The sequence below is a fragment of the Capsicum annuum genome, chromosome 2 (assembly GCF_002878395.1).
Source record: "Capsicum annuum cultivar UCD-10X-F1 chromosome 2, UCD10Xv1.1, whole genome shotgun sequence".
NCBI classification, from domain to species: Eukaryota; Viridiplantae; Streptophyta; class Magnoliopsida; order Solanales; family Solanaceae; genus Capsicum; species Capsicum annuum.
The window spans coordinates 7,383,979-7,399,839 of NC_061112.1; positions in this window are offsets into that span (position 1 = coordinate 7,383,979).

A 15,861-nucleotide genomic window follows, 5' to 3' on the forward strand; every position below is an offset into this window, starting at 1 on the left:
TTTCTCAAATGTCATGCATCTTAAGTAGTATTCTAAACATCTGTTAACCACCTCAGTTTGCCCATCAGTCTGAGGATGGTATGAAGTGGATGTCAATAAAGAGACCTTCTAAAGAGCAAACAATTCCTTCCAAAATATGCTAGTAAAAACATCTCTATCTGAAATAATGGACTTAGGCATGCCATGCAGCCTATAAACTTCATTCATGAACAACTAAGCTACATCCAAGGCTGAATAGGGATGTTTGAGAGGCAAAAAGTGAGCAACCTTGCTCAACCTATCCACAACCACAAAGATCACCTTTTCCCCAGCAATAGGAGGTAAACCCTCAATGAAATCCATTGAAATATCTTGCCACACACCAGTAGGAATGTTTAAAGGTTGTAAAAGACCTAGATAAGACATATTTTCTCCTTTTCATTTTTGACAAACATTACAGTGACAAAGGTATACACCTCTTGCTTCATCTTTTTCTAGTAAAACTCGTGCCTCAATCTTTGTAAAGTCACTTTGATCCCTGAATGACCTTCCACGGAACTCTCATGATAGAAAACCATAAGTTTTCTTTGAAGAGCTTCATCATTCCCGACCATTAGCTTGCCTTTCCTGCTTAATATACCAACTTGATATTTGAGGTAAGGTTTGTGTGGTAAACCAGCTTGAATTGTTTGAATCAACCTCACAAGTGCAGGATCTATCAACGAAGACTGTTTAACTTCTTCAGGTCAGACAGAACTCCAAAAATATTGTTGAGTTGGATCAAACTATTCTTCCTGGACAAGGCATCAACCACAGTGTTATCTTTCCTTTTCTTATACTCAATGGTATAGTCATACCCTAGCAACTTGACCAACCACTTTTGTTGACTAGGAGTAGTAATCTTCTGTTCTAACAAATATTTAAGGTTGTGATAATCAGTCTTGACCATAAAATGCCTACCAAGAAGGTAAGGTCTCCACTTCTGAACTGTTGAAACCAAAGCAAGTAGTTCCCTTTCATAGATTGACAGAGCTTGATTCTTATCACATAAGCCCTAGCTAAAAAAAGCAATTGGTTTACCCTCTTGATTTAACACTGCAACTATGCCTTCACCTGAGGCATCTGTCTCAATGACAAACTCTTTGGAAAAAATAGGAAGAGTGAGTATTGGTGCTGAAGTGATACTAGTTTTGAGTGATTCAAATGTTGTAGTGGCTTTCTCATTCCATGCAAACTTCCCATTCCTTAACAAGTCATACAAGGGCCTCACAATGAAGCCATAACCCTTTATAAATCTCCTATAATATCCGGCCAACCCCAGGAACCCTCTTAATTATTTAATAGTTGCTGGGAAAGGCCAATTCACCACTGCATCTACCTTAGTGGATCCATAGCTACCCCTTGTCCAGATATAATATGACCCAAATAATCAATCTGAGAAACTCCAAAAGCATACTTGCTTTGTTTGACAAATAAGGTATGATCCCTCTAAATTTGAAAAGTAATTCTCAAATGAACTAAATGATCAGAAATTGTAAGACTGTATACTAAAATATCATAAAACAATACTAAAATAAACTTCCTAAGATGCTTGGAAAAAATCTGGTTCATAAGACTTGGAAAGTTAAGGGTGCATTTGTCAAGCCAAATAGTATGACCAAGAACTCATAATGTCCATGATGAGTTCTGAAAGCAGTTTTTGGAATGTCGAGCTCAAACATTTTGATCTAGTGATTGCCATATCTCAGAGCCAACTTAGTAAAGACACTAGCATTATGTAATTCATCAAGCCACTCTTCAATAACAGGGATAAGAAACTTATCTTTAATAGTGCACTCATTCAGTTGTCTATAATCAACACATATCCTCCAGGATCCATCTTTCTTCTTCACCATAACAATGGAGAAGAGTAAGGACTGTTACTATGCCTGATAACTCTAGAACTCAACAACTCATCCACTAACTTTTCTATCTCATCTTTCTGAATGATAGGATATCTATAAGGTCTGATGTTAATTGGTGAGGTCCCTTCCTTTAAGGTGATCCTGTGATCATGACTTCTAAAGAGAGGGTTAGCTTTATTAGGGACTTCAAACAAGTCTTGAAAGTCCTATAACAACACCTGAACCTTCTCTTGCACTTCTTTTTCCTAAACCAGTTCTAAAGAAAATAGGCTAGCACCCTCTTGTGATGGCTCTTCTCTAAACATCCCAATAGAAATCATGCAAAGTTCCACTGGTTTGGCCAATAACTTAGACATATTATCCTGGTGAATCACTTTACTTGCAGGAGGTTGCATATCTTCAAAGACACCTTGTGCCGCCTTACACTAAATTCCATCTTGGGCTTCTTGAAGTTCCAGAGAACATCTCCTAAAGAAATCAACCACTGAACTCCTAGCACCATGTTACAACAACCTTTATCAAATACCTAGCTCTCTTCCTTAGTGCAACTGCCCTATTCCAGCATGTCTGATTCAAATGTGACCCCTTGCATCTCCAAGACAAATTATTGTAAATATAGTTTCTTTGAACCTTTTTACCATTAGCAATGGACACATCAAAAGGTGAGCTAGTGGTGAGTAAACATCCTAACTTCTTAGCTATATTCAGGTCCAAAAAATTATATGTGCTTCCAGTGTCTATCAAAACATGGATAACTTTTCCCTTGACAGAAACAGATACCCTCATAGTTCTAAAGTCATGGAGCCCATTCATTGTGTGAACTGTCACATGAGGTAAAATTGTGACACGGCCCAAAATTGGGCCTTGTCATATGGCATTTCAAGCCCAAAAAGGATCGAAGATTGCCCCGTTAACCCTACCTAACCTTTCACATCAATCTACAAGCGTCGGATAAATTCCAAACATATAATAAGATAGCTGAAACAAAACTAACAATCATAACTTAAGGAAGTCTATCCATTCATTAATATTAACATTCAACATCCAATCTACCCAAGTACACAATCATTCACAAAACCTCTACAAAATGTCTATAACATGTCGGGAAAAGCCCCCGATAATAGCCAAATACCAAGTCTAAAACAAGTCTATAACATAAATAAAGAGACTATGAAACGGATACCTTCCGAGGGATGGAAGCTCACTACTTCAACGTCACCACACGAACTGCCTGAACTCCAGAAGAGAAGAAGAAGCTCCATCCCTACATTGCATGGGGACATAACGTTCAAAGATGATTAGTGGTTAAAGTGCTAGCATGTAACTCAAGGGTAAGAATAAAATAATGTCATTATTCAATACCAAGTCAAACCATCACAAGTCACCTCATTTATACACATAGGCATATAAATACACATGGATACATCAAGTGTCAAAAGATAACGAGGCCTTAGCATGCATTTCAAAACACTCAAACATGAACCATGAAGTGGAGGACTCTAACCTTATACCGCTTAGGTTATATCGAGCAAGAGGACTCTAACCTCACGTCATCTTATTAAGCAAGTGGATTCTAACCACAAGCTCATTGCATTAGTCAAGTGGACTCTAACCACAAGTCATTTCATTAGACAAGTGGACTCTAACCACAAGCCATTTCATTGCGTATGTGGACTCTAACCATGGGCCCTTTCATTACGTAAGTGGACTCTAACCACAAGCCATCACGTCTGTTACTAGTCAATATTGGGACTCTAACTCGTTGTCCATGTATTTACATTTGGGGACTTTAACACATTTAACCATTCTAAACCATCAAGGCCATAATTCAACATCATAGATGACCACAAGGTCTTCATGAATCATATATCAATCAATCACTTTAACAAGCCAATGAACTAGTTGCAAATATCATTCAAGCCAAATTGTAGTCATCAAGACCTTCATCAGACCATTCATTAGCATTCTTACACCAAACTTTATTTCATACACAATTCAATTTCATACTAGGGACTCTAACCCCATTTTCTTTAACCAATTAAACCACCAAGGGCATCATTTAACTCATTACATGACCAACAAGGCCTTTACAAGATCATTCACCAAGAATTCTTACTCATTATGCCATTGCCTTAGTTCAAAACTCTATTAGCATGTAACTTGTCATTTCTCTTAGACATTTTCACAAACACCTTGAAGGCATATCTTAACCATGGCCAAATTTCAAGTGAAAACCTTCAATATTATGGTTACTCAAGACCCATTTGTTAAACCACAATAAAAAAGAACCCACATGTGCAAACCATCACCAAAACATGTAAAATCACAAGTTTAGACAAGAGTAAACATTACCCATCACATTACATTAAAACCCTCATCATTTGTTCAAATCCACCATTAAAGATTCATTAACAATGTTTAAATAATATAGTATTTGATAAATAATGATAGGGGAAGAGTCACATGCCTTATAAAAGATGATTCAAGGAAGAATTCTTGGTCTTCAAGTCTCTAGATGATTACTCTTGAAACCCTAGCCTTAGAATCTTGTTGAGTGAGTTTTGAAAGAGTATTTGGAATGTTTTGGTCTTGCAAATGAGTGTTTAGGAGGCCACAATACATTATATAGTGAGGGGACTTAAGGGTTTTAGGGTGAGAAATGTTCCTAAAACCCTTGGCTTAAAAGCTGAAAAGTGACTTTCTAGGAGGGTACGATTCACTTAGCTAAATCGTACCCTAAGGTACGAGTGGTATCCTATATCGTACACTAGTCCTCACCAAGGACCCCTACACTACCCAAGGTATGACCACACATACATAACTCGTATCTTAGGGTACAAATGTTACCCTAAACTGTATCCCAAACCGCACCCAAGACAGTTTCGACTAGGTCAAGCTCAACACTCTATACAACTTGATAGTGTACGAATTGTACCCAAAGGTATGACTAGGGAGGGGATAATCCATATATCGAATAGTGTGTACCCATCACCACACTGCTTAGTATACGAGTGAAGGGTTACTAAGTTATATCCAAGGGTACGACTGATACCCTGGAGTTGTACCTAGTCCATAAGCTTCAACTAAAGGAATTTTCTAAAGGTCCAAGTCCTAGGTGTTTCAAATAACCTCATCCTGATCAGTCTCAAAGTCATGGCCTATTATAGACAATAATTTAGCATTGTCTACCACATCCGCCACCTCCATAACCTCTACTAATTATCCCCTTTCGTCCACTTCCATGGAAAACAGTTGTCTTCTACCCTTACACATATGACCAAATGAACACTTTTCATCACAATTAAAACACAAACCCTTACTCCTTATTTCATCCATTTCCTAGGGTGTTAGCAATTTAGCATTTCTGAAGTTGGTTTTGGGAATAATATTTGGTTGTGGTTAAGTAAAGGACTGAGATGGTCTAGTTTGTTGATTAGAATTCTGAGAAAAAAAAGAGTTTCTTCAAGGAAATTTAGATAAATTCTTTGGAGTAAGCAATATTGTAGAGATGGCAAACACCTGTTTCTGTACTAAAAAGGTTTGCTCTTGGATTTTTGCCAAACTCATAGCTTAGATAAAGTCCTAGGAGCTAACATTTTCACAGGTAATCCAATTTCGGGCTTTAAACCTCTAATGAAATAGCTTATTACATACTCTTCTAGTAATTCCACCCTAGTTAACAACTCATCAAAAAGATCAATATACTCTTGAACTGAGTCTACCTGTTTCAAGTCCTTGAAATCACCCATGGGATCATTGAAAAGTTCAGTCCTAAATCTCGAATACAAATACCTTACATCCTCCCCCCACCTTGGTCATTCACGAGTCTGTTAGTTTCCTAAGTTTATGTTTTAATAATGACAAACTAATAATGGAAAGAGAAAGGAAACCGACTCCAAAAATAGAAGGACATCAAGAATGGAAGGACATCCACGTATCTAAGGAAAATCAATCACAACAAGAACAAATGGAAAAGAGAATTTCAGCTCCAAATTATCCCAAAATATTAGAAGATATGAAAGATCACGGTATAGAAAATGGAACCAAAAAGTAATTCAAGAATATAGCAAGCAGATCAATAAAATATCATGGAAATAAAAGAAGGATCACAATCCCAAAATCAAGAAAGACCATATCAACCAGGAAGAAAAGATCACAAGTGCATTTAGAAATAAATCAATCTCTACAAAACAAAAATAAATAAATCACAGACATATCTAATATGGATGTGGTCCAAAGCCACATATGGACATATCTGATATGGATATATCCGGCTATATTCCTCAATCAAGGAATCAATTTACATCCTTAGTTGAGAAGAAATATTTTAGGTTTCCTTATGAAGAGTAGCAGGCGAAGACTATAAAAGATGAAGACCGAAGACAAACACTTTTCATGCAACTTCAAGGAGAAAATTTAAAGTGTCTCATTCTTAGTCTTACAAAGCTCTGTAACGTTAGTTTACAATTGTTATATAAAGAGTAGGATTGATTCAACTTTGTAACATCAACTGAAGCTTTGTCACAAGATCTGAAGAGCAAAATAAGTCTTCAGAACTTGTTTTCTATCACTGTACTCGAGCCAAATTTTCAATGATCTAAGAAAAATTTGAAATCCAAGAGGACTAGACATAGGCACTACATTGGTGTGCCGAACAACGATAAATCTTGTTGTTGTTACTTTATGTTTTGTTATTTACTTGCTTAACTGTTCTAAGATTAATTTGTGTATGAAGTGTTCTGATCTGCAGGCGAGTCGATTGTGAGAAGTCAGTAGTCGACTCACAGAAGAAAATTTTAATTCACCCCCTCTTGAATTTCAATTAGTATCAGAGAAGGTCTAACAGATACCATTGCTTAACCACAAGTGAGCAAAGATCAAATGGACAATTATCAGATTCCTAGTTCTCTCCTTTAGGATGGTCACTCTTCCACAAGACTACTGTACTTTAATGGACAACATTACTCTTACTGGAAGAATAGGTTCAAGATATTTGTCCAATCAAATGAATTCCATGCCTGAGTTGTTATCAAGAAGGGTCCAAAGCTGATTTTAGGACTCAAGAAAAAGTCAAAGGAAATAGATAAAGAATCTAGCAATTCTGATATTGAAGATCTTGAAAGTTTTGAGGTCACCAAAGTACAGTAAGAGGTAATCCAAACTAACGCACGTGCTATAAGTTTGCTTTTATGTGTAGTTAACGGAGAAGAATACGATAAGATTTCAACGTGTGAAACAATAAAAGAAATAGGTAACCTATGAAGGAACCACCAAAGTCAAGAAGTAAAAAATTATTGTTCTTATCAATGAATATGAGTTATTCAAAATGGATAAAAATGATGATATTGAAACAATGTTATCCAGATTCAGTATAAAATCATAGGGGATGATTTATCCTTACAGCATGTAAGTCCAGAAGTTGGTCCAAAGTCTCCCAAGAACTTGGGAAACCAAGGCTGCCATTCTGGAAGACAGAGATCTCCACAATATGACATATGACGAACTATGAGGTAACCTTATTGCATATGAAAAAAATTATACCAGCAGGTTTCACAAGGATGAGAAGAAAAAATTAGTAACCTTCAATGTTGCTCTAACTAGAGAGGACATTCTGGAAGATGCCAATAGTGAAAGAATGACTCTTATCAACCGTGGGGTAAGACAAATCATGAGACAGAGACAACAAAGATCCCAAAGCGACAAAAACAATAACTCCACCAAAAATAATGATCTCTGTTACTACTTTGAAAGGCCTGGCCACTTCAAACAAAACTATACAGAATTAAGACAATGACCGTCTAGAAAAAATCAAAATTTTAGAGCCTGGAGCGATAAAGATAAAATTGAAGAAGAAATAGAGGTTGCCAATATGTTCTTTATACCGAGTGGTGAACCCAGTGAGGAACAGGTCCGCAACAGCTATAGAAAAGGAATGTGGATCATTGACAGCGGGATTTCCAAACAAATGACAGAAAAAAAGGATAATTTTTCCTCTCTAAAAAAATAGATGGGGGATCAGTTAGATTTGATGACAATGCCAGAGGCAATGTCATTGAGTCAGCTCAGTGAGACTCAACTCCTCATGCAAATTCACCAAAGTATACCTAGTATACTGGCTCAAACACAACCTGCTCAGCATCAGTCAACTATGTGACGCTAGATTTGGAGTCCCCTTCAAAGTTGAAAGTTGCTCTATCAAACATGACAAAAGAAATATCTCCCTTATTGGTAAATGCATTAATAACATTTATGTTTTAAATAGTCCTAATTTTTCCACCTTAACCTGCCTCATTCTGTAATCCAATGATACTTTGTTATGGCACATGAAGCTCGGGCATGCTAGTATGCACATTATTGAGAAATTGTCTAGGCTTAATTTGGTGAAAGGTCTGCCAAAACTTAAGTTTGAAAAGGATTACATCTACGATGCTTGCCAATTAGGTAAACAGACCAGAATATCTTTCAAAGCCAAAGACATTGCCTCTACTACCAGGCCTCTCCAAACAATCCACATGAATCTGTTTGGTCCCACCAAGACTGTAAGCATTAGTGGAAATAGATATGTTTTTGTCATAGTCGATGATTACTCACGATTTACTTGGATTATGTTTCTTGCACATAAACACAAAGCTTTTACAAACTTTGAGATTTTTTATAGAAAAATACAGAGAGAAGTTGGGAACCTCATTACCTACGTTCACAGTGATCATGGAAGAGAATTTGAAAATAAGGCGTTTGAAGAGTATTATTCTCAAAATGGATACTCTCAGAACTTCTCTTCATTGTGATCTCCTCAACAAAATGGTATAGTAGAATAGAAGAACTGGTCCCTACAGGAAAATGCCAGGACAATGTTGTTAGAACATAATATCCCAAATACTATTGGGCAGAAGCAGTCAGTACAATATGTCATATCATCGACAGGTGTTTGATCTGACCTATTTTGAAGAAAACACCTTATGAGCTCTGGAGAGGAAAGAAGCCTAACTCGGCTACTTTCATCTCTTTGGCTGCAAATACTTTATTCACAATAATGGTAAGAATACCCTAGGGAAATTTGATCCACGAAGTGATGAAGGTATTTTCCTTGGGTACCCTCCCACTAGTCGTGCTTATAGGGCTTTTAATAAAAGAACTCTGTGTGTTGAGGAATCTATGAACATTATTTTTTATGAATCTAACTACCTCCCTACGAGTATAAGTGTTGATGAAAAATACGTGAGTAATATACAGACTGGATAAAATCATAGCACAACTTCAAAGCCCTCCCAAGACAAGTCGACTACACCCTTGACAACGTCGACTTCCACAGCAGAAACAGTGAAGCTAAATATTCCAAAAGAATGGAAGCATGATGTCACCCATCCAAATGAACTCATCATCGGAAATCTAGAAGATAGAGTGTAAACTAGAGCATCATTAAGGAGACAAGCATCCACTGCCCTTGTGTCCCAAATTGAACCGAAGAAAACTAATGAAGCTCTCAACGGTGAATCATGGTTTGAAGCTATGAAGGAAGAAATAGAACTATTTGAATGAAATCAGGATTGGAATCTAGTTGGAAGACCAAGAAACTGCTCAGTAATTGGAGAATAATCTTATCATAGGGTGCTCATAGCACAAACAATGTTGAAATGACAATCTTTAACTAGGTCTTAATGACCCATGTATCAATTTCATGTTAAAACATTATAATATTCATGCATGGTAATGTAAACATTTATAAATCAACTTAAAATCTGGAAATTTCTGCAATATGCATGAAACTATGAACATAGACATGCAATTCAACTTCTAAATCTCTTGAAATCTCATAATCTCATAAATAGCAATATTGGGTATAAACCCTAACTTTAATTTCATGGGAAATCACATAAAATTCAGTAAATTTATAATTAAAATAAGTTTTGGGTACAAGGATGAAATAATTGTCCTTGTTCATAACCCCACATACCTCAATTGATGAACTAGATGCTAAGACATGAATCTTGGATCCCTATTGATTCTTTGGAGATGAATTCTTAGAGTTCTTGAATTGGGAATCCTTAATCTTGAACTATGAATCCTTGGTCTTGAAATATTTTGGAGAATTGGTGGAGAAATTGGATTTCTTGGAGAGAAAGTTTGAGCTTTAGGGTTTTCTTTTGAGAGAAAATTGATGAAATAAGCATAAAGTGCTTTGGAATGATTAATGATGTGTTTTACACGAACTGGGTCCTTGGGGATTGACCAAAATACCCCTATTTAACTTTAAATCAGAACTAAAAAAACGACCAAAAATCCCAATTTACTAGGCCACCACGACACACCACTATCACGATGGCTCACTGGAAAAGAACGAGTGAGAACTGGGCGTTCATCGCGACGCGCCACAATCGTGGTGCCCCTTTAGATTGCCATTTTGGCCACTGGCACGACGCGCCAACATCGCATAGGTTCACTGGAAACTGCCAAATGTGAAATGGGACTCCTCCACGATGTGTCATGATTGCGGAGTCTCACTGGAATTTGAAAATTGTGATTTTTACACTTCTCCACGATGCGCTACGGGCCCAAATCACGATGTTTTATGATTAAAACTTAAAATCACCATAACTTCTTGCTTGATTGTCGGATTAAGGTGAATCTTATATTGTTGAAAAGCTAATTTAATTTTCTACGCATTGGAGGATCTAAAAATGGAAAATTGCACATGTATGGAAAGTCATTCTTTATTGAAGACAATGCTTAACATTTTAGTCATCAAATTGAGTTAAGAAAAGTATGGGGTATTACAGCTTTCTTTACTAGTGTTATCTCAATCAGGAGCAGAAGATAATGAACACGGGGAGGAGGAATGTTTCAAAAGAGGTTATCCAAATGCTAATAGCCCTTCCACTGAAGAGTTGGTCAAAACCTTCAGCATTGATCGTTATCCTATGAGAATTCAGTGTGATGGTGCCACAGATTTAACGGATGATTTCGTGGTTAAGTCAGTCATGGAAAAATATTTTGACGCCTTCAGAAAAATACTTCAAGAATAACAATTAGATTCTTATTTTAGGGAAAGATGCTTTGGGCAATATCTTAATTTGCCGGAGGACAAGAGTGCTCGTATCCAGATAAAAATGGTATATGATCTTCTCAAGCGTAGGTTTATGTATGAAAACAAAGATAAGATGGATGACGTATGGATAGATTACTGTGACATGCCTGTTTGTTTTTGTTGGAAGGAGTTTGCCATAGTTATTGGGCTAAAATGTTATCCTCTTTTTCCTTCTCAAGTTATACCTACTCTGACCCAAAAAAGCACCCCGCACACCCAAAAAAGGCAAAGGCAAGTCGAGTGATCGTGATGACCTAGTGTCCATTGTTGGTCCAAGCTTCAAAAATAAAAATTTGATAGAAGCATTGAAAGGTAAAGGACTTTCAAGGAAGCACAAACAATTATTGTGCTTGGTTTGGTTTGTACATAATATTCCTTGGGCGAGAGATGTTAACAATATAATACTCAATTTAATAAGTCTCTCCGAGGATCTTGAGGCATTTAACAACTATCCTTGGGGTTATGAAAGCTTCAAAATGACTGTTAAATATTTGTTGACTCCGTTAACGCCAAAGATAGTTAAATTATATGGCTTTGCATGGGCTTTCATGGTAAATATTTCTTTTATTATGATATGATTCATTTTTTTATTCAATAATGCTTTTGATTTATTGGCGTTATGTTATAGGCTTGGGCATTTAAAACCATTCCTTATTTGAGACAACAAGTGAACTACCAGTAAGAAGTTTCCTGTTCAAGAATCCTGAGATGGTTATCGGCCAAAACTGATAAACATGCAAAATTTCTTGATCTATTCAATCCCCCAAAGGAAGCAGTAAGTCTAATTCTAATTAAATTTTTCTTTTAATTAATAATTATTTTAAATGATTTCATCATCATTCTAATATATATACTGATTTATTTTTTATTATCCATCCATGGCTTGTTCCGACCAATTGAGAGTTGAAGATGCCATTTTTTCTTATTTTACGGTCTGTGCAAATTTTATCGGACCCTATGATCATTGATAGAATAAAAATAAAATTGTTTAGAGCAATAGTCATCACAAGAAAAATAATTTTGGAGGGTGGGCTTGTTGTTGTTGATGATGGTAATAGTAGGGGTAATGGAGCTGTTGTTGAGGCTAATGATGCTCCTCTTACAGTTTTTGAAAAAATATGCCATTATGATTATGATCATACTAGTTATACAGATTTTGCTCAAGATTTTGCCACATCTAGCGAATGTTCTGCATGCAAATGTCAAGACTGCAAGGCAAAATATGATGGAGTGATTAATGCTATTAATGTACTAACTACTTCTGTAAAGGAAATGACATCTAAGAGGGGTGTCATTCCAACAAAGAGAATTTCATATCCATACACTACTACATATCAAGGTGGCTAAGAGGAGAAGGAAAGATATTTTCAAGGCATCATCAAGCATAAAAAAAAAAGCAAAATTGCAATGCCTCTGTCTTTGTCTTATACCGTTGTTCAATGTACAAGAGCCACATGGGAGAAACATGAGCTGAGAAAGGTGAATGTATATCATCTATTCCAATAAATAAACAGGAACATATCTATTTCAACAGATGATACATCTGCCAAAAATTATCAAACAGATATATACATCTGTTGTAACTATTATCTAACCTGTTGCATCAGATGTGTTATCTGTTACAACATATGTCCGTCTGTTTGAGTAAATCAAATAGGTTTTAATACTATTTTAATTTTTACCAACAGATGAGTCTTATGTTGCAATAGATGGGTCACCTGTTCAAATTTGTCCCAACAGATGATCTATCTATTGCACTATAAGACTTATTTATTGCAATAAATGGATAATCTGTTGTATATCTGTAATTAGCATTGACAATTTTGGCTTTCCAGGTGGATGTCATAGTAGAAGCTACTGCTGAAGAGCATAATATCACTAGTGATAATCCGTCAACTGCTTCCAAAAAAGAAAAAAAGTAGAGCCTGTCAGTTCGGGAGAACGGAAGAATACCCGATTGAAGGGTTCAATATCTCGGACGAGGCTCTAAAAAAACTAATAAAGTTGATCAACGATTATTCAAAATAGATTGCTGATGGGCTGTTAAAGCATCATGCCGGCAGGTACATAAATTAATTTCAAAGATATTGGTTTATACAATTCTTGTTGTAAGAACATGGCATTAACACATATAAATCATTATGTAGAAAACAAAATGACGAACATAACAAAGTGAATGAATCGAGTCTTGGTTTTGATAAGTTCGACTTTGTTGTTAAACATCCCAAATGAAGAATTGGTTTTATTTGATGTCACAACCCCAAACTTGCTAGAATGATGAGGTTCAAATGCCATACATATTACTATTAATTAATACTTTATTTAATTGCATTTGCATATTAATTTTTTTTCCATGTAATTCAAAATGTTTGATAATATGTGCATCACATTGATGTCATTTTTTACTACCTCCAAAAGAAATCCAAGTTTCAAATATAAGAATAATACAGATACACGACAAACAATTATTTGTACAAAGTTTACATCCATAATGCCTATGATAGGTATTGTCAATAACAGCCAGAAGTTTTCCGAAATGAGGAATTCTTAATCAACATCATCAAAGGTTTTAACATTCCAGCTGGCTTATTTTGGCATTTGGTCGATGAAGTGTACATTTCAATCAATTGTGGTGATGAATTCCATTGGGTGTTGGCTGTCGTTGTTCTAAAAGTGAGGCACATCCGAGTTTATGACTTGATGTCACGAAGGGAGCGTTTCGGGTCGTCGTCTGAGATACAAAAACTAGCCAAAATATTGCCTACTTACCTTGATATGAGTGGCTTTTTAGATGAAAAGGTTCATACTGATTGGTCTATGATTGAAGCATATCGGGATAAAATGGGTAATCCATTTGATATATGATATGTTGAAGGAATTTCTCAACAAACCATTGGTAGCCTGTAAGTATAAGTGTCATGAATTAGTTTCATTTCATAAATTTCACAACGTTTACATGAACTGCAAGATATGGATTATCTATTTTTTTTAAAATGCAGGGATTGCGGTCTTTTTGTTGCCGCTTACGCTGAGTATCTGAGTGATGGATTACAAGTACCAAATGATGGACTTGATGTCGGATTACTCCGTAAAAGATATGCTGCTCTTTTATGAAAATACAGAGAAGCGAAAGCTCAAAAGCCGTACACAAGCGACATTAAAGATCCACGATGACCAAAGCCAAATTTCGTAGCACCAGATAAAGAACAACTTATCCATATTGAGTAGATCTTTATAGATTGGGTCTGTCAATTTAATAACCTATCCTCCTTGGTTTAACTTGTTGATTTATTTGTAGAGTAGATCATTTGTGTCCATAATGATTTTTTACATTTCATTTGTTTATTGAGTTATTTCTTGTTATTTCTAAAGGCTTCGATTTATTTTATGTTGTCTATAAATATAGTTTAATCCTTAGTTTTGAACATGTTAATTGAAATGGAATACTTGATTCAAATATCGCAACAGATAATGCATCTACTACAATAGACGACATATCTTATCAAACAGATTTAGACATATGTTGCAATATGTAGGTCATCTGCTGGAAATTATATAACAGGCCTTCCAATTTTTTTATTTATTTCAATAGATTACCTATCGGTTGCAATAGATAATTATATGTTGCAACAGATTTTATACCTATTGCGACAGACAGACTGAGAAACGTCTGTATAATACAATAGATGACCAACCTATTCCAACAAATAATCAATCTGTCACAATAGGTATTATATCTATTATAAAAGATATACAATCTGTTGCATTATGAAAATTTAACTTTCGTCAGACTAAAAATGGCCACTACATGTAAAGTGAAGTGGCTTGAAATAAAAAATTATTATCGTATTTTTCTCTGTCTTTGTACATATTTTTGTTTATACACAGGATCCAACTATTTAGTTAGGTCATCTGTTGGAAATTATGTAACAGGTCTTCCTACTTTGTTGTTTTATTCCAACAGATTACCTATCAGTTGCAACAGATAGATATATATTGCAATAAATTATATATCTGTTGTGACAGATAGACTGGGAAACATCTGAATAATGCAACAGATGACCAACCTATTTTAACATATAATTAATTTGTCACATCAGGTATTATATCTATTACAATAGATAGAAAATCTGTTGTATTATAAAAATTCAACTTTCGCCAGACATAAAAATTATTTTCACTACATGTAAAGTGAAGTGGCTTGAAATAATTTTTTTTTATCGTGTTGGTATCTGTCTTTGTACATATTCTTCTTTATACACGGGCTCCAATCATTTAGTTAGTACCCCATGAGCCCAGACCTCTTGCATTTTTTCCACAACGGCGTTGTACATATAGTTCATTTCTGCGTCGGTCAGCAAACACTCAATGTATGCAAACGAGTATGGCCCGCATGCTGCACCGGTTTTATTTTTTGGAAGGTAGATGTTCTTATTTTGAACTTTAAAATCCCATGATTCCTTCCTCAAGACTTCCGCCGGAAAATAATCTATCAGCTTACTCTGCGTCAACAACTTGGGGAAAAACTTTAAGAGTGGCTACATGTGGGTTAAAAATATGTCCTCATTGAAGGAAAGTAAGTTGCAGTCATAAACCTTAATCTTTCTCTCGTCGAGTAGTATCTCAACAATGAGAAAATGTTTGACTTCCACTTCATGACTTCAAGAATTCTCTTTGCCTTGGTCCAGCTCTTGCCGTGTGGATATGGACTCTCCCCTCTAACATATTTAATCATGTCTTCATCCCATTCGAACGAAGAAACTAACTCATCGTACCTATCCTTTAAATTATTGTAGAAGATGAGGTCCATTATCCTATCGGCAGCATCATAAGCATCTAGGTACGCTAATTATGCCTCATGAGGCAGAGAATTTCATCAACATACTATGGTAT